Source organism: Eleutherodactylus coqui, chromosome 9 (assembly GCF_035609145.1).
Source record: "Eleutherodactylus coqui strain aEleCoq1 chromosome 9, aEleCoq1.hap1, whole genome shotgun sequence".
Lineage (NCBI taxonomy): Eukaryota > Metazoa > Chordata > Amphibia > Anura > Eleutherodactylidae > Eleutherodactylus > Eleutherodactylus coqui.
This window is the reverse complement of record NC_089845.1, coordinates 144,240,212-144,264,735: the sequence shown is the minus strand read 5'-3', so window position 1 is coordinate 144,264,735 and position 24,524 is coordinate 144,240,212.

The following is a 24,524-nucleotide window of genomic DNA, read 5'->3' as shown; positions in this document are numbered from 1 at the left end:
AAATTCAATGGGCAAACATCATTCTTCTCTGCACAGCTGTTACAGCTGTGGCAGAGGAGAATGATTTGTCTAGTATATGTTCTCAATGGGGTCGGCGCTGCTGCCGCCGGCCCCATTGAGTGCATATAGAGAAGAACAGGAATCACAGATCGCAGATAGGTGCGATCTGCGATTTCTGTTCTATAATTAATCGGACGAGCGCATGAAAAGCGCTCATGTGTCCGATACCATTGCAAAGCAATGGTTTTATAAAATCGCCGGACGCATGCGCATGTGCAAATCGCGTGACAACACGCCCGTCTGACCGAGGCCTAAAGCTGCAGCCAGCCTAACATTTTTCTTGCAGCAGGCATTGCAGAGGAAAAGCTACTTTCAAGAACAGCCTTCCATTTAATAAGAAGGTGGCAAAAGGTGTACCAGGAAGTGAGCCACTTGAGCAGCTGTCCATTCTGGGACATAGAGGAGGTCTTGAGTAGGGGAACCCGGTCATTGAAGTTCATAATGCACCATTAATGCATATGAACAGTGGATGTTATGCTGGCATAACCCCTTTAAATCATTCAAATATCTCCCAGAAATACAACTATATTACATAATTACTTAAGTGAATTTTCTTAATTATAAATTCACTATATATTTAGCTTATTCAGATTTCAAATGATAGAAAATAGTGATGACATATTCTTATTCAACTATTGTAATTTTGAACTAAACAATTTTTATTTCTGCTAAGCAACAGGGCAACAATACAATTTAAATTTTCAAAAATTCCAATGAGCAAAGTTGTTTTTTTTTTCTTTAATCTCTTTCCATTGTTAACCTGTAAAAATGTAAGTACTAAAAAGCCTTACTGAAGAATGTACAGTAATTCAAAATATGCATATAATGCTAAATGTTATGATACTGGTAAATTAAATTATAATGATTTCAAGAAAAAAAAAACTAATTTCAAAATCCCTTTAAGATACCTTTTGGTTTGCTCTATAGCAATAACATAATATAACTTCTGTGTTATACTTTGACACAGAAGCCTATAATTTGATCTTTCCTTCGGTTAGTCGTCGGTATATAGATTTTTATATAATCATTACTCATAATGTTCTGACAGATAATACTATTACCATAGTCCCTTTCTTTCTGTTATTACAAAACTCTTCTGGCTTTGTGAAAATTTTAATTTGTTAAAATGTAATAAAAGAACATCTAAGTTGAGCTATAATTTATGAAAATTTGAGATGTGCTAGTTGGCATTCATATTATTAGACATCAAAAGTTTTTCATATCAAATGTGTAATTATAAAAAATGTTACAAGATTTCCTAACTGACATTGTCTTCCAATCATGTGTGTATATTTGCTCTTTAAAGAGACAGGTGCATGCAATTTTAATTGCAGTTGCAGCATTGCCCAAAAGTGCCCAGTAGAGAGGCCTAATAGGTTTCCTGTCTCGCTCCTAATTTGTCAAAATTACAAAATCAATACTTTTAGATGTTACCTCAGTTCCTATTCTACTGTGCTCTGATAAACCCTGATTTCCTTTTTCATTTGTTGCGTAGGACATTTACAGATTTGCTGGACTTAGTATCGAGCAACCTTTTCCAGCTAAGATGGAAATTAGTTTTCTATCTAGTACAACAATGGTGTTAGTAAATAATTATTCAGATATGTTTTAAAAAGCCTCAAGGCGTCATCGCACGAAAGATAGCCACTAGAGATGAGCGAGCACCAAAATGCTCGGGTGCTCGTTACTCGGGACGAACTTTTCGCGATGCTCGAGGGTTCGTTTCGAGTAACGAACCCCATTGAAGTCAATGGGCGACCCGAGCATTTTTGTATTTCGCCGATGCTCGCTAAGGTTTCCTTGTGTGAAAATCTGGGCAATTCAAGAAAGTAATGGGAACGACACAGCAACGGATAGGGCAGGCGAGGGGCTACATGTTGGGCTGCATCTCAAGTTCACAGGTCCCACTATTAAGCCACAATAGCAGCAAGAGTGGGCCCCCCCCCCCTCCCAAAAACTTTTACTTCTGAAAAGCCCTCATTAGCATGGCATACCTTTGCTAAGCACCACACTACCTCCAACAAAGCACAATCACTGCCTGCATGACACTCCGCTGCCACTTCTCCTGGCTTACATGCTGCCCAACCGCCCCCCCTCCCCCCCACAGCGCACACCAAAGTGTCCCTGCGCAGCCTTCAGCTGCCCTCATGCCACACCACCCTCATGTCTATTTAGAAGTGCGTCTGCCATGAGGAGGAACCGCAGGCACACACTGCAGAGGGTTGGCACGGCTAGGCAGCAACCCTCTTTAAAAGGGGCGGGGCGATAGCCCACAATGCTGTACAGAAGCAATGAGAAATAGAATCCTGTGCCACCGCCATCAGGAGCTGCACACGTGGGCATAGCAATGGGGAACCTATGTGCCACACACTATTCATTCTGTCAAGGTGTCTCTGCATGCCCCAGTCAGACCGGGCTTTTTAATTCATAGACACAGGCAGGTACAACTCCCTATTGTGAAGTCCCTGTCGACCGACAGCATGGGTGGCTCCCTGGAACCCACCGGTGGTACACAGAAATATCCCATTGCATTGCCCAACACAGCTGAGGTAGTAATGTCGTGCTTAATGCAGGTGGGCTTCGGCCCACACTGCATGCCCCAGTCAGACTGGGGTTCTTTACAAGTGGAAACAGATGCATTTATAATTCCCTGTGGACCCACAGCATGGGTGGGTGCCAGGAAGCCACCGGCGGTACATAGAAATATCCCATTGCATTGCCCAACACAGCTGAGGTAGTAATGTCGTGCTTAATGCAGGTGGGCTTCGGGCCACACTGCATGCCCCAGTCAGACTGGTAATATGTACCTTAACAGTAACCGCGTTGGTGGTAATGTGTTGGTGACTGCGGACCTAGTAGCGCGGTTTTATTTTGTTGGTTTTCGGAATGTGGCCAGGATTAAGTGGGCTGTGGCGGGGGATGTTTTTGAGGCACTACGTGTCCTCTCCACGTGTCCGTGGTTATATGCACCTTAACAGTAACAGCGTTGGTGGGAAATGGCCTCGCCGCCATCATGTCTTTGGGAAGCCTCTGTTTCCACACCCCAGAGACATACCATTAGCAGCGGTATAGGCAGAGCCCATAATTAGTAACATTTCAGCCGTAGCATTAGCGACAGGCCCCACTAACATATCACTACCAGCATTATAGGGGGAGCACAGTATGCGTTCCATTTCAGTAATAGTAGCACTCAAGACAGGCCCCAGTAACAATTCCGAAGCAGCAGTATAGTGGGAGCGCAGTCTTCGTTCCATTTCAGTAGCTGCAGTATAGACAAGGCACAAGTTACATTTATGTAGCTAAAGTGTAGGCCAACCCCACACACCTTTCTGTACCATGAGTGCAGGCGAAGAACATAGAAATTGCTATGATTACACTGTAGGCGAGGGCCCACAAAAATTGCTGTATCAACAGTACTAATGTACATCCAAAAAATTGGCCATGGCCAACCAAGAGGGCAGGTGAAACCTATTAATCGCTTTGGTTAATGTGGCTTAAGTGGTAACTAGGCCTGGAGGCAGCCCAGTTTAACGAAAAATTGGTTCAAGTTAAAGTTTCAACGCTTTTAAGAGCATTGAAACGTATAAAAATTGTTTAGAAAAATTATATGAGTGAGCCTTGTGGCCCTAAGAAAAATTGCCCGTTCGGCGTGATTACGTGAGGTTTCAGGAGGAGGAGCAGGAGGAGGAGGAGGAGGAATATTATACACAGATTGATGAAGCAGAAATGTCCCCGTTTTGGATGGTGAGAGAGAACGATGCTTCCATCCGCGGGTGCATAATACGTATTGCTTAGGTATCGCTGCTGTCCGCTGGTGCAGAAGAGAAGTCTGGGGAAATCCAGGCTTTGTTCATCTTGATGAGTGTAAGCCTGTCGGCACTGTCGGTTGACAGGTGGGTACGCTTATCCGTGATGATTCCCCCAGCCACACTAAACACACTCTCTGACAAGACGCTAGCCGCAGGACAAGCAAGCACCTCCAGGGCATACAGCGCGAGTTCAGGCCACGTGTCCAGCTTCGACACCCAGTAGTTGTAGGGGGCAGAGGCGTCACGGAGGACGGTCGTACGATCGGCTACGTACTCCCTCACCATCCTTTTACAGTGCTCCCGCCGACTCAGCCGTGACTGGGGAGCGGTGACACAGTCTTGCTGGGGAGCCATAAAGCTGGCAAAGGCCTTGGAGAATGTTCCCCTGCCTGCGCTGTACATGCTGCATGATCTCTGCGCCTCCCCTGCTACCTGGCCCTCGGAACTGCGCCTTCAGCCACTAGCGCTGTCGGATGGGAAGTTTACCATCAGTTTGTCCACCAGCGCCCTGTGGTATTGCATCATTCTCGAACCCCTTTCCTCTTCGGGAATGAGAGTGCAAAGGCTCTCCTTATACCGTGGGTCGAGCAGTGTGTACACCCAGTAATCCGTAGTGGCCAGAATGCGTGTAACGCGAGGGTCACGAGAAAGGCATCCTAACATGAAGTCAGCCATGTGTGCCAGGGTACCTGTACGCAACACATGGCTGTCTTCACTAGGAAGATCACTTTCAGGATCCTCCTCCTCCTCCTCTTCCTCCTCCTCTGGCCATACACGCTGAAAGGATGACAGGCAAGCAGCATGGGTACCGTCAGCAGTGGGCCAAGCTGTCTCTTCCCCCTCCTCCTCATCCTCCTCATGCTCCTCCTCCTCCTCCTGAACGCGCTGAGATATAGACAGGAGGGTGCTCTGACTATCCAGCGACATACTGTCTTCCCCCGGCTCTGTTTCCGAGCGCAAAGCGTCTGCCTTTATGCTTTGCAGGGAACTTCTCAAGATGCATAGCAGAGGAATGGTGACGCTAATGATTGCAGCATCGCCGCTCACCACCTGGGTAGACTCCTGGCAGATGGCTGCCAACCAGGGCCACTCTTCTGTAAATAATTGAGGAGGCTGACTCACACTGCGCCGCGCAAGTTGGAGTTGGTATTCCACTATAGCTCTACGCTGCTCATAGAGTCTGGCCAACATGTGGAGCGTAGAGTTCCACTGTGTGGGCACGTCGCACAGCAGTCGGTGCACTGGCAGATTAAACCTATGTTGCAGTGTTCGCAGGGTGGCAGCGTGCGTGTGGGATTTGCGGAAATGTGCGCACAGCTGGCGCACCTTTCCGAGCAGGTATGACAAGTGGGGGTAGCTTTTCAGAAAGCGATGAACCACCAAATTAAACACATGGGCCAGGCATGGCACGTGCGTGAGGCTGCCGAGCTGCCGAGCCGCCACCAGCTTACGGCCGTTGTCACACACGACCATGCCCGGCTGGAGGCTCAGCGGCGCAAGCCAGCGGTCGGTCTGCTCTGTCAGACCCTGCAGCAGTTTGTGGGCCGTGTGCCTCTTCTCTCCTAAGCTGAGTAGTTTCAGCACGGCCTGCTGACGCTTGCCCACCGCTGTGCTGCCACGCCGCGTTACACCGACTGCTGGCGACGTGCTGCTGACACATCTTGATTGCGAGACAGAGGTTGCGGAGGAGGAGGAGGAGGAGGAAGGTGCTTTAGTGGAGGAAGCATACACCGCCGCAGATACCGCCACCGAGCTGTGGCCCGCAATTCTGGGGGTGGGTAGGACGTGAGCGGTCCCAGGCTCTGACTCTGTCCCAGCCTCCACTAAATTCACCCAATGTGCCGTCAGGGAGATATAGTGGCCCTGCCCGCCTGTGCTTGTCCACGTGTCTGTTGTTAAGTGGACCTTGGCAGTAACCGCGTTGGTGAGGGCGCGTACAATGTTGCGGGAGACGTGGTCGTGCAGGCCTGGGACGGCACATCGGGAAAAGTAGTGGCGACTGGGAACTGAGTAGCGCGGGGCCGCCGCCGCCATCATGCTTTTGAAAGCCTCCGTTTCCACAAGCCTATACGGCAGCATCTCTAGGCTGATCAATTTTGCAATGTGCACGTTTAATGCTTGAGCGTGCGGGTGCGTGGCGTTGTACTTGCGCTTGCGCTCAAACTGTGGCACTAGCGACGTCTGGACGCTGCGCTGAGAGACATTGCTGGATGGGGCCGAGGACAGCGGAGGTGAGGGTGTGGGTGCAGGCCAGGAGACGGTAGTGCCTGTGTCCTCAGAGGGGGGTTGGATCTCAGTGGCAGGTTGGGGCACAGGGGGAGAGGCAGTGGTGCAAACCGGAGGCGGTGAACGGGCATCGTCCCACCTTGTGGGGTGCTTGGCCATCATATGCCTGCGCATGCTGTTGGTGGTGCCTCCCCAGCTGAACTTGGCGCGACAAAGGTTGCACACCACTGTTCGTCGGTCGGCAGGCGTCTCTGTGAAAAACTGCCACACCGTAGAGCACCTTGACCTGTGCAGGGTGGCATGGCGCGAGGGGGCGCTTTGGGAAACAGTTGGTGGATTATTCGGTCTGGCCCTGCCTCTACCCCTGGCCACCACACTGGCTCAGCCTGTGCCCACACCCTGACTTGGGCCTCTGCGTCCTCGCCCGCGTCCACGTCCTATAGGCCTACCCCTATAGCTGGCTGCGTCTGATTTTTTTTAACGTTCTGCACGCAGCACAAACGTACCCAGAGCCCTGAGGACTGTCAGAGGCAGGCGAAATAGAATTTTTTCCCTTGTTTTTCAAAGGACAAGCCACACTGCGTGTATTCAATGAATACTACTAAGTTTAATAACTGTGTTGTGGCCCTGCAAATGTGTCAGAGAACTGCAGTGATGCAAAGTTATTGGCTCCAGCAGATCAGGGATTTCCCATGCAGGAAAAAAATTGGCGCAAGCCTGCAGTAAAACGTAGCTGGCTGCGTCTGATTTTTTTTAACGTTCTGCCCAGAGCCCTGAGGACTGTCAGAGGCAGGCGAAATAGAATTTTTTCCCTTGTTTTTCAAAGGACAAGCCACACTGCGTCTATTCAATGAATAATGTATGTCTTCTGGCCCTGCCTACACAATTCTATCCCTGCAGTATTAATGCCGGGTGCAATGGTCTGCACAGCCGGTTTTGAGAAAAAAAAAATAAATATGCAACACTGCTAACAGCAGCCTGGACAGTACTGCACACGGATAGATGTGGCCCTGGAAAGGACCGTTGGGGTTCTTGAAGCCTACACTCACTGCTAACACTCTTCCTGCCTAACCACCACTTCTGTCCCTATTGCAGGGCGCAATGCTCTGCAGATCCAATTTTGAAAAAAAAAAAAAAAAATACAGTGCTAACACAGTACTGCACACTATTAGATGTGGCCCTGAGAAGGACCGTTGGGGTTCTTGAAGCCTACACTAACTCCTAACGCTCTCCCTACAGCAGCTCCAGCACGATACCACTGTCCCTCAGCTAACTCACAAGGCATCTGAGCCGAGCCGCGGGAGGGGCCGATTTTTATACTCGGGTGACATCAGATCTCCCCAGCCACTCACAGCAGGGGGGTGGTATAGGGCTTGAACGTCACAGGGGGAAGTTGTAATGCCTTCCCTGTCTTTCAATTGGCCAGAAAAGCGCGTTAACGTCTCAGAGAGGAAACTGAAAGTAACCGGAACACCGTGTGGTGCTCGTTACGAGTAACGAGCATCCCGAACACCCTAATATTCGCACGAATATCAAGCTCGGAAGAGTACGTTCGCTCATCTCTAATAGCCACACAAAAAAAAGTGCAAAAATCGCGTGAATGCATGATTTTCCATGAGCCTCATTAGCGTTAAAATTGCTCATTCACATAATCAGGAGCGGAGTGCTGCTGAAAAGAGAGGGAAGGAGATTTTTATTTCATCTGGCCAACATAAAACCTTCACTATTCTGCATAAATACATGGTTCTTTCCAAATGAAGGGATTAGCTGGTCACAACTGGAGTAACGCTTGGCAAAGGGTAAATCCCTGAGAAACCTGCGCTTACCAGTGTCCTTAGATCCCTAGTTTCCCATCCTAGAGTGTCCTTCCATTAGCACATCAGTGACAGCTTGGCTTCAACTTCTCCAGCTAACTAGAAAACATACACCGAGGAAGAAAGTACCAATTCCCTTAGAAATCTTAAAGCTGTTCTCAGATAGCCTTAGGGCTCTATCACATGAGCGCAAAAATGGCAATTGTGTTTTTACGTTTTTATGCCCGCTCCATATAAGTGTCTGAATGGGAGTTTTTCCACGATCACGGACAGCATTTTTTCAGCCATTCACACGACCGCGAGCATGATTTTAGCGAAAAAATATGCCACGCTCCAGAAATCCCTCGGTCTGCCAAAATTGTCAGGATGCCTTCCAAGGCCTATATAGAGGCACCTGTATGCTCTTCACAGCGTTGGACACTGCATAAATGCCTCCCCCTCCCTTCTCTTTCCCTGCTCCAATAGGAGTCTATGGGAACTGCTGGCGTATATTAACCAAAACGTAGTTCCAGAACTATCTTTTACCTGAGCGTATATGCGCCGACCGCGTATATGTTCTAATTTTCATGTTGTCGGCATATTTACGTGCCGTATATTCACCCGTGTGAACGGATGCATTGAAAATCAATGCCTCTCATAGGCGCCTATGTACGCCTGGGCGTGAAAATGCGCCGTTTATGCGCTCGTGTAAAAGAAGCCTAACAATAGCGTCGTTAAGGAAAAGACGAGTGGGACTCCTTTTTGACCTATTAGATAAATCCAAACTAAAGTCCTTCCAAGGCCAGAGTAGAATTTAAATGACCAGGAAATTAAGTGTTTAAATACCTCCAATTAAAAAAACATAATTCCAAAAATTAAGTGAATGAAGCGTCATCTGCCCACACATATATAATTTTATACTAAGCCCTCCCCCTTATGAGCTTAGCCTGAAATATCTTTACAAAGTTTTCAATAGAGAATCAGATGCAGGGGTTGGGAGCTTCAAGAAGGCCCATATTCTCAATTGGGAGAGAGACTTAATTGTCTCACACTCCATGGAACAATGGTCCCGAGGTTTTGCAAGGGCTTATAAAGCTACATTATGCACTAAGCCTATTTCAAGTACACTATAAAACTGTAACCAGGTGGTATTATTCACCATATAGGCTAGTCTCACTCTTCTAAAATAGTACAGCAGAGTGCTGGAGTTCCTGTTGGAGCCAAGGCACCCTTCTCCATAGTTTTTGGAGTTGCTGCAAACTAAGGACATTGTGGGTAAAGGTTTTTGAACTCCTAAATAAAGTGGCAGGTACTAAAATTCCTCCTATTCCTCAACTGGCTATCTTCCTATTGGATATAGAAAGAGTTCCTATCAAGTCTAGAAAGTTGGTTTCTTACATTCTCCTCTTAATCAAATATTTAAAGCTAAGAACTTGAGGTTGACTGAGCTGCCATTTTATCAAACACTAACAGAAATGACCTCGCAACGTGGAAAATATGAAGGAATATTTGCCCTAAAAAATAATAAATTCCCTGCCTACATAGAGACTTGGAAACCATTGTGAGACCTATTTATAAAATAGCCCAAACGCAAAGGAAGTTTAATCTCCATACTTCCCTTAAAGTATCGTAATTTTCGCCAGTAAAAGCGATCAGAATCTATGCTTGGAAAAGGAGCCACAAGGAAAAACTATTCCCCACCCCATGATCACCCCCCCCCCCCACACACACACACACATACACACCTCCCTAAGTTCTTCCCCCCAGTTCCCCATTTATATAGAAATAAAGGAATACAGTGTTATTGCACAGGTAAAGATTTCATGACCAAATAAGACAATTTTCAAGTTTTATCTATGTGACAAATATCTGTTACGATCGTGTGGGAAAACTAGGCATGGGGCCCACACGATCGTGACCAAAGAAGGACAGGGTATGCACACGGGTTTCAAGCAAACTGACCCTGTGCTACCAGGGAGGTTGACCTGGCCCTACCTAAGCGGGGACATTTCCCCAATAAGGGCAGCCCAGCGGTGTAGGAAGCTTAGAACTACAGATCCCAGCAGCACACGTAACAATAAGAAATGTTATGTGGACTTTAAATGTGAGAGTATTTCAATAAAAAAATTATTGGAAAAAAATAATTAAGCACTTGTCAAAGCTAAATCCTTATGTTTGCCTATTTTTGGCTGTTTCTAACACATCCACTTTAAAAACTGATTCTTTACTTTTTGCATAATATATCACTTCATCTGTCACTTATTTCATGTGATAGCTGATCAGTATATGTTTATAAAATCATTGAATAATCTAGAATATTTGATAATCTGGCACCCATCAGGTCTAATATATGTTGAATTAAATGAATTGTATTATCTAAAAAATATCTGTATGTATTTTTATAAATTGAAGATCATCCAAGAGATAAAAAAAAGAAAGGAATAAAAAATATATTCCTTGCTTAAAATTATGCAACAAATATACTACTACACTGCACAAATGGAAATTTGCCATTTTCCTTTGTCATTTGAATAGAGTCTGGTTTGATGCTTGCCATACAAAGAAATCACAAAAATGGGATGTATTTTAAAATATTTTATCAAAATAAAATAGAGCTTTTACAATGTGACAATATACTCATGTCTTTAGATTCTGGTTCTTGAATTCACATACAGACAAAAAACTAAAGATTTGACAGGTATAGGTAAATCAGTTTCTAATTTGTAAAAAGAGATGATCTTTATAAGGCCTCAGTCACACGGGCGCATCGGCACCCGTACACCGGTGCCGATGCGCCCGTGTGACTGACACCAGCAGACGGACGTACCTGCAGGCGGCCGTCTGTCTACAGCGCCGGAGGAAAGAACATGTGACCGGCTTCATTGCCGGTCATGTGTTCTTTCCTCAGGCGCTGCAGAGAGACGGCCGTCTTTAGGTACGGCCGTCTCCTTCCTGCAGTCACACGGACGCATCGGCGCCGGTGAACGGGTGCCGATGCGCCCATGTGACTGAGGCCTAAAGAGTTAAGAAACTTTGTCAATATTTTATAAATTTTGTGCTGATTTCACTTGTCCTAAAGTATAGAATAGCTTTCATATTTCTATATGTCTCTAAGAGAAAATAATAAAAACCGCTCACACATGCTCCATAATAGTATACTGTATACTGCCTATCAATATGACTACACATGTGTAATTATATTTACTATTTACACAATGCCTCGCAAAAGTATTCACACACAAATACATTTAATTTTTTAAAATTATTTTTTGCCGCCATCTTCTGTGCGCAATAACTTTATTTTTCTGTCTACATAGTTGTGCAAGGGCTCATTCCTTATGTGACATCCTGTAGTTTGAATTTTTGTTTGCTTTTTATTGCATTTTTTCTTGGAGACAAAATGACTAAAAAAGTGTATTTCTGGCGTTCTTAATTTTTTTTTTCAGATAACGTCCACCGTGCAGAGTAAATAATACAATACTTTGATAAATTGGATTTTTATGGACGCAGCAATACCAAACATGTATTTTGTTTTATGATTTTGATTCATTTATTTAGTCAAACCAATGACCTGTAAAAACACAGTTCATTAATTACAACTTACTGGTGGATGATCCGCAGTGTTTATGCCACGTGGAAACATATCCTATATGTTACATAAACCTACCCATATAGTGTTCAGTCAGCAAGCGGTGTGTAACAGTGATAGTAAAATAATTGTGCAATCACTATTATTTTTCTTTTTTTAAAAAAAGCAAGGTAATGGTAATTCTACTGAACTAATTGTATAGGCATATTTCCCAAAAATACAATACATTGGCAATTGGATTACATTATTCCCCATAATTGGAAAACCTTATGTGACAAAAAAAATGGATATCATATTGGAATTCAGCGCACTAAAGTTAGTATAAGCCACCTATCTGCATATCTGTTACAAAAATTATGTTGAACAGTGTAATGAAAGCTGAGAAGAAAAAAGAGGGAGTGAAGCTAATCTACATACCGATGTTTTGGTTTGAAATTTTTTTGTTTAGTTTTTCTCTTACCTTGTCCTATATATAGAAGTGAGATTGATTGATTGATTCTTGACGAGTCTGAGAGGGTGCTGCCAGACCACAAAACGTCACACCTTCCAAGGGGGATGTGCCAGTACATGAGATAAATGTAGGGAAAAATGTGGTTATAAGCGCAATCCCATTTAACTCAAAGAGGCACAAGACATGTTTTTGAGCTTGACTCTACTGTTTTCATTAAAAATTAATCCAGCATATAATAATAAATGCCTTTTGGGGCCGTTGTGCCCCTTCCTCAGTATTTTAGCTGGGACTACACAGTCAGCATTGGTGTGTTCTCTTTGCTCTACTCCTCTGCAAAGAGAATATATTAGCTACAAAGTAATAAGTATTATATTAGCTGCTATGTATTATCCAAGACTTCAGAAGAGAAGGATTTAGGGGTTCTGATATCTTTCAGTTTCAGTATGAGTCCACAGTGCAGTCAGGTAGCAAAGAAAGCAAGAAGGATGCTCAGCTGTGAGAGGTAGTGATTAGAGGTGAGCGAGCACCAAAATGCTCGGGTGCTCGTTACTCGGGACGAAATTATCGCGATGCTCGAGAGTTCGTTTCGAGTAACGAACCCCATTGAAGTCAATGGGCGACTCGAGCATTTTTGTATATCACCGATGCTCGCTAAGGTTTTCATTTGTGAAAACCTGGGAAATTCAAGAAAGTGATGGGAACGACACAGAAACGGATAGGGCAGGCGAGGGGCTACATGTTGGGCTGCATCTCAAGTTCCCAGGTCCCACTATTAAGCCACAATAGTGGCAAGAGTGAGCCCCCCCACACACACACTGTCAGCATAAAGATCGTTCTCCTCTGCCACAGCTGTAACAGCTGTGGAAGAGAAGAACGATGTTAGCCCATTGAATTCAATGGAGCCGGCAATACAGCTGGCTCCATTGAAAGCAATGGGCTGCCGGCGATCGCGGGATGAATAGTCGGGAAGGGCTTAAATATATAAGCCCTTCCCTGCAATTCATCCAGAAATGTGGAAAAATTTTAAAAAAATATACTCACCTTGTCCCGGCAGAACGATGTTAGCCCATTGAATTCAATGGAGCCGGCAATACAGCGGCAATCAGAGGCAGATTCCACTCACACACCCATTCATGAATTTATGAATGGGTGAGTGACTGCTGCCTCTCATCTTATTGGTCCTGCTGAGCCAATCAGAGGCAGCAGTCACACACCCATTCATAAATTCATGAATGGGTGTGTGAGTGGAATCTGCCTCTGATTGGTCAGGCTGTGACCAATTAGAGGCAGCTCATTCAGCAGGCGGGGATTTTAAATCCCCGGCTGCTGAATACTACTCACAGCTGTTCAGAGCAGTTCAGGAGGACTGCCGCTGGCCGTGCTGAACTCCGTCTGCCGGGACCAGGTGAGTATATATATATTTTTTATTTTTACACATTTCTGGATGAATTGCAGGGAAGGGCTTATATATTTAACCCCTTCCCGACAATTCATCCCGCGATCGCCGGCAGCCCATTGCTTTTAATGGAGCCGGCTGTATTGCCGGCTCCATTGAATTCAATGGGCTAACATCGTTCTGCTGGGACAAGGTGAGTATATATATATTTTTTTTTTACACATTTCTGGATGAATTGCAGGGAAGGGCTTATATATTTAAGCCCTTCCCGACAATTCATCCCACACTCGCCGGCAGCCCATTGCTTTCAATGGAGGCGGCTGTATTGCCGGCTCCATTGAATTCAATGGTCAGTGCTCGTTTAATCGAGACGAGTACCGCGTGGTGCTCGTCTCGAGTAACAAGCATCTCGAGCACCCTAATACTTGAACGAGCATCAAGCTCGGACGAGTATGCTCGCTCATCTCTAGTAAAAATTGTTAATAAAATGTATATAAAATTTAAATTTTCTCTAATGTCTCATTTAAACCATGAGGGGTCAGAGTATTAAAATGGAAAATGTGGAACATTTCTTTTGCTTTTAATATTGAAAAATTGCCGGCGGGAATTTGTTCTATTGGCGTGATTTTTAATAGAGATGGATTAGAGTTGTGATAAATAGAAAAATGTTTTGATACACTATGCTTCAAATAGTTATTCTTAATATTGAACCTATGTTGATTTGCACAGCTCCGTAAGGAGTTTATTGTACGTCCTATGTACCTCAATGGACAGGGACATTCAATGAGGTAGATGACGTATTCTGATCCACAATCCAAATGTTGTTTAATTGGAAAGGGGGCACTGCCATTGAAAGATTCAACCTCTTTTCTTTTGTGACAAATTATAGGGCAGCATTTGCAGTTTTGTTTACCGCATTTGTAAGTGCCTGAGGGTATTAAAGGATGGGTTTAATTGTCCTAGTTACATTAAATTGTTTCGGACGGGAGGGGGCTAAAATGTTGCTTAAAGTACAACTCTTTCTAAATAATATTTGAGGTTGAAAAGATAACTCTGATGATAGTAGAGGATCTAATTTTAAAATGTGCCAGTGTTGTTTGGTGATGTCCTTTAATTCTTTATGAAGAGAATTATAGCGAGTTATAAAATTGCAATCGTATTTGTGTAATGGGATGATGTCCTTAGAATTATATGTTTTAATTTCAGACGGATAAAGGCCCCTGTCTCCTTGTTGAGCCCTATATCTAGAGTCTGAAATTAATGTCTCTGGATAGTGTTTGTCCCTAAAGCGTTGTGATAAAATGTCCGATTGTTTGTTATATTCTTCAATGGTGGAACAATTTCGTCTGATCCGTTTAAATTGACCAAACGGGACACTTAATTTCCACTGTTTTGCATGGTTGCTGTGGAAATCCAGAAAGCTATTAGCGTCGACTGTTTTAAAGTGAGTTTTTGTTTGAATGGTATCTGTCTCAATACATATGTCGAGATCTAAAAAGGCAATTTGTGTTCGACTATAGGAACCTGTAAATTCAAGGTTCCAAGAATTTCGGTTCAATTGGGAAATAAAATGAATGACTTCTTCGATGGTCCCATCCCATATGAGGATGACGTCATCAATATATCTTTTATAAAAGAGAATGTGGGGATCCAACAGTTGTTCTTCAAATGCCCCCATGTACAAGTTAGCGTAACATGGGGCGCACTTTGTCCCCATGGCGGTCCCTCTTGTTTGTATGTAGAATTGGCTATTAAACTTAAAATAATTATAATCTTCTGGGACTACTCCTGTTCTCCAGGAATTTTCAAAAATTATGTCAAGTGGTTCAGCAATTACCTCTGCTGCTTCCTTTAGTATCCTTGGATGTAATTCATCTGGACCTTGAGACTTGAATTCCTTTAAGTTAGCTAAGTCTTCTCTCACCATCTCTCTGCTTACAGATAGCCTGCATCCTTTTATTCCCCCAATAGCACAGGGAAGATCAGTTGATGTTCCATCTACTTCCTGAGAGAAAACAGATACAAAATAGGAATGTAAAAGTTCGGCCTTCTTAACATCATTCTTAACCAATTCACCATTTTCAACTTGTAAGCATCCAATAGCATCGTTGACTTATCTTTTACTTTTGACATACCTCCGCAATCCTTTTTATTGCTTTTGGCCTCTGTTGCAAGCCTCAATTCATTATTATCTCTAGCTTTTCTGGCACTTGCCCTACAGTTTTTGCAGACTGCATTATATTCTTCTTTAGATATTTCCCCCTTTTTCCATTTGATAAACATATTTTTCCTTGTTTTTAACATGTGTGCAAGTTCTGCGTTCAGCCATACTGGTTTCTTTAAATGCTTCTTATTCTTCCTTCTTTTAGGGATTGTTAACGTGTGTGCTTTGAGAATCTCATTTTGCAACATTTCCCAACCTTCTTGGACATTTCTGTCCTTAAGAACATCCAGCCATTGGATACTTCCTACCCTCTTTCTGAGTTCATTGAAATCTACCTTTATGATATCCAACCTTAAGGTCTGAGTTTTCTCAGGTCTTCCTCGCCTTTTTATCCAAAATTCAAGGATAGCATGATCACTGCCTCCTAAGGACCCAGCCACCTTTACATCCTCAACCATTTCCTCCCTGTTGGTAAGAGTTAGGTCCAAGATAGCAGATGCCTTTGCTTTCTCTTTGACCTTTTGGAAGATAAAGTTGTCAGGAAGAGCTGATAAGAATTTGTTAGATCCATTGCTTTTACCTGAGAGAAATTCCCAACAAATATCTGGATGGTTAAAATCTCCCATAATCACTATGTCATGCTTTTTGGAGATCTTGGCCATCTGATGTAGGAAGAGTTCATCCATATCTTCTGCTTGTCTAGGTGGCCTGTAGTAAATGCCTTCAATGGTGTCCTTTCTGCTGTTCTCTCCTTGTATTCTTACCCAAACAGTTTCTACAGAACTCCCATGCTCTGAAGCTTGAATCTCTGTGGAGATTAATGTTTTCCTAACATACAAAGCATTACCTCCTTCCCTTTTTTTTTGGTCTGTTTCTTATGAATAAGTTGTATCCTTCAAGCCTTGCATTCCAATCATGTGTATCATTCCACCAAGTTTCCGTGATGTCTATGACATCATATTTCTCTTCCTTTGTTAGGAGCTCCAAATCTCCTTGTGTGTTTCCCATGCTCTGTGCATTTGTATAAAAACATTTTAGTTTGCGATCGGTGTCACTTGCTCCTCTACTTACCTTCTGAATTTTTTGTCTTTCTTTCTTTCCACTTCTAATAGCAAGGTTCTCAAATTTATTAATTAGCTGTATATTGTTACCTGGCGTTTCACTTCCCTTCCCATATTGTTCTAGTTCAAAGCTCTCCTAATGAGTGAAGCAGGGTGCCCACCAAAAATGTGCTTACCTGTTTTTGTAAGGTGCAACCCATCTCTAACAAGCGGTTCATTATATAGGTTATTCACTCCATGGTCTAGGAATCCAAACCTAGTTGGCAGCACTTTACAATGATATTTCAGCACAAGAACATAATTTTATGTAAATAAAATGATTAACACTTATCCAATTGACTCTCTTATAAGCACAGGTTGTTAGAAAAGTTAGTTTAAATTTAATTTCAGAAATGTTTAAATCCACAAAAGAGGAATAACTTGAAGCTCCAAATACCCAATGCAAGATCTGCAATAGGGTCCCCACATTCTATACAGTATTCATACAACTGGTGTATTTTCATGAAGGAGAAGAGCCTTTGAGTCTTGGGCCGGGTGCAATTGCTATCTCTGAACATCCGACAGCTATGTCCCTACCAAAAAAATAAGAAAAATAGTCAAAATTGATGCAGAACTGCTTTAGAGAGTTGAGAACATAATACTTTACATTTCATGGTCCAAAAGTGCAGAGAGTTCGTTAATGAGTGCTAATTGAATATTTCAGGGTTTTGACAAGGCATGTTAGCACCCTAGACAAATAAGGAAGATTGGGATGCTCCATGCCATAAAATCAATTTAAAATATTAGCTATTAGGACATTGGTAGAGAAGTGGTTCATGGGTACATCACTGCTGGTCTATTGAAGGGAATGAGTACCTAATGTCCAGTACTTTACTCATCTCTTCAGACTCCAACACTATCTGGTGCTCTAATCACTTGTCTACAACTACAATAGGCTAAGAGAATCTGAGAGTGCAGAGATCCTGCTATATGGATAGCCAGTTTTTACTAGCAACATCTGGTTTCGAATTTCGGAGAAGTATGATAAGTATGATAAGCATTGCCCAAGATTGAAGCATAGGCCTTCCATTTATATAGGCCATGCCAGGCCATTTATATAGACCATTCTAATCACACATGCATACATCCTGTATCACACCCCAAAAGAGATTAAGACACCAGGTCAAATCCAGAATCAATTGATGCCAAAATAATTACAATCACCCCAAATAAACGCAAATCACAGAATAACCCCAGAATGCATTTCAAAATAAACTTAGAAGAGACCCTGAAATTAATAAAGACCTTAGACCTGGCTGCAGAGTACATACATGCCCCAAAATAAATACAGACTTAGAGCAGACCCCTGAATGAATACAGTAGTGTGAAATTAATACAGTATATACCAGAGCCTGAATATAGACCCAAAATAAATGTACACAAAATCAAAATAGACCCTTAAATTACTACAAATTCACAAGCAGATCCACTAAATAAATATTGACCCCAGAATAAATGCATATCTTAGTCCAGACCTCAAAATACACGCCTTTGACTAAATACACACCCCATAAATACGGAACCCATATCAGACTGCAACATAAGTACAAACCCCCAAAATAACTGCAAATCCCAGATCAGACCCTTAAAATAACTAAAGTTCTCAGAACAGACCCATTCAACAAATACAGGTCCCAGACATGTACACACCAAAGTTCTACTGCTTTGTGAGGCTTTGTAGCTGTGTTCTCAGTCTTCAGAGACCTTAATGTGACTGATATGTGCAGGTCCCCCCACAGAGTCTCAGGCACGTATTTGTGATACATGAATAATTGCCTTTGACAACTTTATTGTAATTTTTGCAAGAGTGCATAGCAAAATGCAATGAAGATGCAATGACAATGAAATCTCAGTATTTTTTGACAAAATTTTGTCCCCATCAATTTTTTTTCTACAAAACTACAAAATCCCCCCCTTCCCATGCTACTCCTTGTCTTAACCCTAGGATATTTTATTTCTAACTAGCTTACTCGTCGCGCGTTGCTGCGAAGACAGACATACATACATACATTCGTTTTTATATATCTAGATAACAACCAATCACAGCGCAGCTTTCAAATTACCTCAGTGGTATAATATATAACAACCAATCGCAGCGCAGCTTTCATGTAACCTCAGTAGTATAAGAAGTAGCAACTAATCAGAGCACAGCTGTCATTTTACCTTAGCATTCTCAATATCCAGCAATTGTCAAGCGAAACGTTCGGCGGATGCATCATTTTGTAGTTGAACACGCATCCCATTGCTCGTAATGCCTTTTGCTTTCGTGCTTGAGATGGAAATGAAACGATCTTTGTCTGGGGGCATAACTGTCGATGATGCTCGCACGCGCGCCACCTATCGTAGGATAGTTGTACTATGCCACTAATCTTCCGAGGAGTGTACTCAACAACTTCCCAAAGTTTCATGGCGATTGGATGAATGGTGTAGTAATGCATAAAGGACAGACAGACATTCATTCATTTATATACATATATGACATCAGGAAGTGAGAGAATTTAGATTCCGTACTTTTAATTTGGACGCTAATTCTTTTGCTCTTAGAATTGAATAATCGAGTTGGGACCCATTAGCTTTTCCTATTTCTGACATAATCAATGCTTGTGCCAAATTTCAAGTTTCTATGACATTGGAAAGTGAGAGAATTAGATTCCGTATGTAAAATTTGGATGCTAATTCTTATGCGCTTAGAATTGAATAATCGAGTTGGGACCCATTAACTTTTCCTATTAATGACATAATCAATGCCCGTGCCAAATTTCATGTTTCTACGACATCGGGAAGCGAGAGAATTGGTGGCAATGATGGAAATCGAACGATCTACGTGCGGGGGGGGGGGGGGGGGGGCGTAACTGTCGACGACGCTCACACGTGCACCATTTATCATAGGATAGTTGTACTATGCCTACAATCTTCCCAGGAGTGTACTCAACAACTTCCCAAAGTTTCATGGCAATCGGATGAATGGTGTAGTACCGCATAAAGGACAAACAGACAGACACACAGATAGACACACACGCATACATTCAATTTTATATATATAGATGTTACTATTGTCAGTTTTAATTAAGATAAATAGCTATTAATACAGGAAACGGTCTCTCACCAATTTTTGTTTTCCATTGTAAAGTGTCTGAAAGAAAGGAGTAAATGTTGATCGTTAAATACAATTCCTCTTTAATGTAGGTCCTATATGCAGAAGCTGACATTGTTTGTAATTACTGCTTGCTCAATGCACTTATAATGTATGCAGATGAAGATTTGCTTCATAAGTAAATTACACATTGTGATCTGTTGATTACCTTTGAATGCTAATTGGAAAAAAAAAGTGAAAAACCCCCAATAACAATTTATTATATGTAAATAAGTAACATAAATTCTTATAGAATTGTGTGTTCTTTGCCTAGGGTAATTGCAAATGATCTCTAGACTCATTGCCACAGCACTATAAACACTGGACATTTTAAATCTAATTCCATGGCAGTTAAATGTACATGATGAGGTCATTGATTTAAAGATAAGGACAGATGGTGACATCCACTGGGCTGCAGGATTTTAAGATACTGTAGAAATGGGCTGTGCCCCCAGTTCATCGGATTAGGATTTAGAGGATGATCTAGATTCCTGAGTTAATGCATTGTTGTCACCAGTTTCTCCTAAATATTTAATAATTTTTTTGGTAATTTATAAGACAGACATAAATGCTTGAGAACAATGGCTAGATGCAGAAACTCTAGCACACATATTTACAATATAGGTCTTGTGTTTGCTGTAACTCTATCTCAGAATTTTTATTTACAAGTGATGCATATGTTACACTTAATTCACGTGTAAAAATCCACACATATTAATAGAATTCATCATCAAGATTTTCATCAGCTTTCTTTTTATATGGCTTGTAGTATTATTCTTGATGTTAAATTTACCAGGACCCCAACAGAACACCACCACACACCATTAAAGCAAATGGCCCTAGCTAGGATTTGCATAGTTGTATTAGCTTTGTTATTAATGGAAGCGATAGTACTAAAGTAAACATAGCTTAGATATATAAGGGGAACAGTAAATATGCACATCAAAGGGAAAACAGAAATCTAGCAATAAAAGTGCATAGTAACATAGTATGTAAGGCTGAATGAAGACAATGTCCATCTAGTTCAGCCTGTTTATCCTCCTATGTTGTTGATCCAGAGGAAGGCAAAAACCCCAAGAGGCAGCAGCCAATTAGCCCTTTTGGGGAAAAATTCCTTACCGACTCTATAATGGCAATCAGACTAATCCCTGGATCCACCCCTAATAGTTCCTACCTGCCTGTATACCCAGATTAACAATTAACCTAAGATTTATATCCTGTAATATCCTTCTGCTCTAGAAAGACATCAAGTCCCCTTTTAAACTCCGCTATGGATTTTGTCATCACCACATCCTCAGGCAGAGAGTTCTACAGTCTCACTGCTCTTACAGTGAAAGAACCCTTTTCTGTGTTGGCGATGAAACCTGCTTTCTTCTAGACGTAGCAGATGCCCTCTTGTTACCCTCGCAGTCCTGGGTATAAACAGATCATGGGAGAGATCCTTGTATTGTCCCCTCATGTATTTATACATATTTATTTGATCACCCCTTAGCCATCTTTTTTCCAGGGTAAATAATCCCAATTGTGATAGCCTCTCTGGGTATTCCAGTCCCCTCATTCCATGTATTAGTTTAGTTACCCTTCTTTGAACCCCCTCAAGCGCTGCAACATCTTTCCTGAGCACCGGTGACCAGAACTGTACACAGTATTCCATGTGGGGCCTGACAAGTGCCTTATATAGTTGGAGGATAATGTTCTCGTCCTTCGCCCCTATACCTCTTTTAATGCACCCCAAGACTTTATTAGCTTTTGCAGAAGCTGTCTTGCATTGGTCACTCCAGTTTAATCTACAATCCACTAGTACCCCAGGTCTTTTTCCATATCACTTTTCCCTAGCAGAAACCCATTTAGTGTATATTGGTGACATCTGTTTCTCCTTCCCATGTGCATAACTTTACATTTATCAACATTGAACTTCATTTGCCATTTTTCTGCCCAAGCCCCCAGCTTATCTAGGTCTGTTTGTAGCCGTACCTTGTCCTCCGTTGCATTGATTATATTGTATAATTGTGTGTCATCTGCAAATATTGATATTTTACTGTGCAGCCCCTCTATCACGTCATTGATAAATACATTGAACAGAATGGGGCCCAATACTGAGCCCTGTGGCACCCCACTTGCGACAGTGGCCCAATCAGAGTACGAACCATTTATTACCACCCTCTGCTTTCTATCTCTGAGCCAGTTCCTTACCCAGATACACACGTTATCACCCAATCCAATCTGTCTCATTTTATATATCAGTCTATTATGCGGCACAGTGTCAAATGCTTTAGAGAAGTCCAGAAATAAGAGATCAATAGACTCTCCCACATCCAGCCTAGAGCTTACTTCATCGTAGAAGCTGATCAGATTGGTCTGACACGATCGACCCTTCATGAATCCATGCTGGTGAGGAGTTATACCATTGTTCTCCTTGAGGTATTCTTTAATGGCGTCTCTCAGAAACCCCTCGAATATTTTTCCAGTTACTGAAGAGAGACTTACCGGCCTGTAGTTACCAGGCTCACTTTTGGACCCCTTTTTATAAATTGGAACCACGTTGGCAATGCGCCAATCCAGTGGTACAACCCCGATCTTGATAGTATCCATAAATATTAGACATAGCGGCCTAGCTATCTCCTCACTTAGTTCCCTTAGTACCCTTGGGTGTATTCCATCTGGGCATGGCGATTTATCGATCTTAATCTTCTTTAACCGGTTCCACACTTCCTCCTGCGTTAGGTATGAGATATTTTGTGAGGGGTTCATTATGGCCCCCTGCATTTAATGTGGCAATTCCTTTTCGTTCGTGAATACACTTGAAAAGAAACTATTTAATAGGTTTGCCTATTCTCCATCATCTTCAATAATTTCTCCTGCATTATTTGTTAAAGGGTCAGTGCTCTCGGTTCAAATCCTTTTGCTGTTACTATAGTTAAAAAATAGTTTTGGGTTGTTTTTGCTCTCTTTGGCGATCAGTCTTTCTGCCTCCTCCTGAGCAGTTTTGATCTTATCTTTGCATATTTTGTTTTTTTTCCCTGTACGATTTTAGCGCTTCTTCGCTGCCTTGTTGCTTTAGTAGTTTGAACGCTTTCTTTTTTTCGTTTATTGCCCCCCTTACAGTTTTGTCGAGCCACAATGGTTTCCCTTTACTTGAAGTTCTTTTATTTTTAAAGGGTATGAACTGCTCACATGAGGTGATTAGGATCCTTTTAAACATTTCCCATTTGTCCTCCGTACTGTTATTTTTGAGGATGTTGTCCCAATTAATGTTACCGATAGTAGTTCTAAGCTCATCAAATTTTGCTTTACTAAAGTTTACTTTTAGAGATGAGCGAACGCGTTCGTCCGAGCTTGATATTCGTGCGAATATTAGGGTGTTCGGGATGTTCGTTATTCGTGACGAACACCATGCGGTGTTCTGGTTACTTTCACTTCCTTCCCTGAGACGTTAGCGCGCTTTTCTGGCCAATTGAAAGACAGGGAAGGCATTACAACTTCCCCCTGCAACGTTTAAGCCCTATACCACCCCCCTGCTGTGAGTGGCTGGTGAGATCAGGTGTTCGCCTAATATAAAAGTCGGCCCCTCCCGCGGCTCGCCTCAGATGCGGTGTGAGTTAGATGAGGGACAGTGCTGTTTATACCGGAGCTGCTGTAGGGAAAGAATTGGTAGTTAGTGTAGGCTTCAAGACCCCCCAAAGGTCCTTATTAGGGCCACTGATAGCTGTGTGTTGGCTGCTGTTAGCAGTGGGATTTTTTTTTCTTTCTCAAAATCGCCTCTGCAGACCGTTGCACCTGGCATTAGGGACAGAAGTGCTGCATAGGCAGGGAGAGTGTTAGGAGTGAGTGTAGCCTTCAAGAACCTCAACGGTCCTTTCTAGGGCCATATTTATCCGTGTGCAGTACTGTCCAGGCTGCTGTTGGCTGTGCTGCATTTTTTTTGGGCTTCTCAAAATCGCCTCTGCAGAGCATTGCACCCTCCATTGATACTGCAGGGAAAGAATTGTATAGGCAGGGCCACAACACAGTTATTATTCATAGAATATACGCAGTGCTGCCTGTTGGTGGGAAAAAACTGAAAAGAAATCTATTTGTCCAGCCTGTGTCCGTCCTTACGCCTGTGTAGACGTGTGAGCTGCGTGAAAAACATTGCTAAATCATACGCAGCCAGCTACGCTTTACTGCTGGGTTCGCCATTTGCTTTCCTTAATTGGGAAAAAAAATACCTGCTCTCCAAGAGTTATAATAACTCTGCTACCCTCACGTTCTGTGACACATAAGCAGGGACACAGCGCAGTTATTAAACTTCGCAGGTTCATTGAATATACGCAGTGCTGCCTGTTGGTGGGAAAAAACTGAAAAGAAATCTATTTGTCCAGCCTGTGTCCGTCCTTACGCCTGTGTAGACGTGTGAGCTGCGTGAAAAACATTGCTAAATCATACGCAGCCAGCTACGCTTTACTGCTGGGTTCGCCATTTGCTTTCCTTAATTGGGAAAAAAAATACCTGCTCTCCAAGAGTTATAATAACTCTGCTACCCTCACGTTCTGTGACACATAAGCAGGGACACAGCGCAGTTATTAAACTTCGCAGGTTCATTGAATATACGCAGTGCTGCCTGTTGGTGGGAAAAAACTGAAAAGAAATCTATTTGTCCAGCCTGTGTCCGTCCTTACGCCTGTGGAGACGTGTGAGCTGCGTGAAAAACATTGCTAAATCATACGCAGCCAGCTACGCTTTACTGCTGGGTTCGCCATTTGCTTTCCTTAATTGGGAAAAAAAATACCTGCTCTCCAAGAGTTATAATAACTCTGCTACCCT